We start from the raw sequence: 2,470 nt of genomic DNA, 5'->3' as shown, positions 1-2,470 counted from the left end.
TCTATTTTTGCTCACCATTGTGTTTCCAATTCTGATGCACAGTGCAGTTTCAATAAATGTTTATTCAATAAATGAACGAATAGCTTGTGTTTCTTGGATTACATTGAACAATTACTGACTTAGATGCTTGCGTCCAGGATGCATTTTGTTTCATGATTGCACTGGCATGGTGTGTTGGCAAATAGTGTGATGTGTTCTCATGATCTATGGTCATGCCATTAATGGATGCTGAAAAATGAAACATTATATTGCTCTCTCATTTCTGGTAGTAAGTTTTGTAAATTGCATCATGTGATTACAATATTACAATCCTTGTTGATGTGTGTTGTCCATAATATAATGCCATAGTTCTTGATGGAATATAGCCAGAAATTTTCTGTGAAGAATTCTAGGCTTTAATGGTTTTTGATGTATGATTGAATGATTACCACTGTGAATGCAGCTGAAAAAGAAATGGTAATAGATATGCAGAAACACTTTGAAGTGTAATTAGTTCTTCAGGATTCTGAGGTCATGTCAGTATTTGGCAGGAAAGGACTGATGCTGTGGACCCTGTGGGTATAAGAGGTGGGGAGTGATGGTATATTTGCCCTCTTTGGTATGGTAATTTGGAATCTCATAGAAATATTAAAGAAATATAGGAAATGCTTTCTGTCCTCAAGAAGCTCATAATCTAGTTGAGAAATGGTCCATACAAGGATAAAACAAATCTGGATTTTTAACAATATGGTAATGCACAGACACATACAGAGTGCACTCTTCTGTAGTCATAACTATAAAGTAGAGACAAAATTATCCCAATAATGTTCAGGCCCTGCACAACCTGGACACCAACCCCTGACACTTCTCTGACTTTACCTCCTTCAGCTCTCTCCCTCTTTCACCCACCTTGCCAAATCCCAGGCACACTGGCCAACTCATTGTTCCTCCCTCAGGGCTTTTGCACATGCTGCTGTCTGCCCCTGGCATGCTATTTATTCCTCTAGATGACCACAGGGCTGGCTTCCTCCTATCCTTCAAGACTTGACTTTACCACCTTCCCAGTGAGGCCTACTTTCACCACTCTGTTTAAAACTATAACACCTGCCCATCTCTGTGCCCACACTCTCCCTTTATTTTTCTCCAACACATTGAAAACTATCTAATAAGATTATGTATTTTACTTATTGATCATGTATCTTTGCTGCCTTCTCTTGCAAGAATTTAAGTTCCCTGAGAACAGTAATTTGGTCTGTTTTCTTCACTGCTTTGTCTCCAGTGCATAGAACAACACCTGACACATAGTAGGAGCTCAATAAATATTTGCTGAATAAATGAATGAAAGCACTGCATTGAAGAAAAGGAGAAAGTATGTAGGCCGTGGAGTTATAGACCTTATCTCCGGCATTTACTTTCTGTGCAATCCCAGGCACAGTATCTAGCGCCTGTGAACCTAGTCTGTGAAAAGAAGAATATCCTTTGTTTATTACTGTCTAGAATCATTCTTGTATATGTCGCCTCTTCCTGAACTGTAGAAGTGAGACTAGTAATAACTCCCATTCTTCTACAGGTGACCCTGTGGGATGGCATTCAGCAGGTGCTTAATAAAAGACAGGCTCTCTGGAAGAGAAAGTTTTTGTTTGTTTTTTATTGGTTATGAATAGTAATGGAGTACAAAGCTGACAGTCACTGCTTGTGCCCGGGATGTGATGGCCAGATTCATACTGGTAGCATGCCCATTACCACAAGTTGCAATTATACCCTGTGTCCCACTCATAATTATTCCTGACCTCTCTCCCCATCCCCCTTTCCCCCATCCTACTTTGTGTCCCTAAGTATCTTATCTCCCTCTGCAAGTCCAACACGCCACTGTGGTCCTTCTTTCCTTCCTTCTTTCTGTCTTAGCTCCCACTTATGAGTGAGCACATGCAATATTTTTTCCTCTGTGCTTTGCTTAGTTTCCCCAACATAGGTTTCTCCAAGCTCATCCAAGTTGTTGCAAATGGAAGAATTTCACTCTTTTTTAAGGTAAAGTAATATTCCATGGTGTATATATACCACATTTTCTTTATGCAATCGTTCATTGATGGGCATTTAGGTTGGTTGCATATCTTGGCTATTGTGAACAGAGCTGCGATATACGTGGGAGTGCAGGTATCCCTTCGACATGATGATTTCCATTCCTCTGGGTATACACCCAGCAGTGGGATTGCTGGATTGTATGGAAGATCTACCTGTACTTGTTGGAGAAACCTCCATACTGTCCTCCATAGTGGTTATACCAATTTACAGTCCCACCAACAGTGTAGGAGCGTTCCTTTCTCTCCACACCCTCGCCAGCATTTGTTATTCTCTGTCTTTTTGATTACAGCCAGTCCAACTGGTGTGAGATGATATTTCAATGTGGTTTTAATTTGCATTTCCCTGATGACTAATGATGTTGAGCATTTTTTCATGTACCTATTGGCCATTTGTATGCTGGAAAAAAGAA

This window comes from Cynocephalus volans, chromosome 12 (genome assembly GCF_027409185.1).
Source record: "Cynocephalus volans isolate mCynVol1 chromosome 12, mCynVol1.pri, whole genome shotgun sequence".
Classification (NCBI taxonomy): domain Eukaryota; kingdom Metazoa; phylum Chordata; class Mammalia; order Dermoptera; family Cynocephalidae; genus Cynocephalus; species Cynocephalus volans.
Note: the sequence above shows the minus strand (reverse complement) of the source record.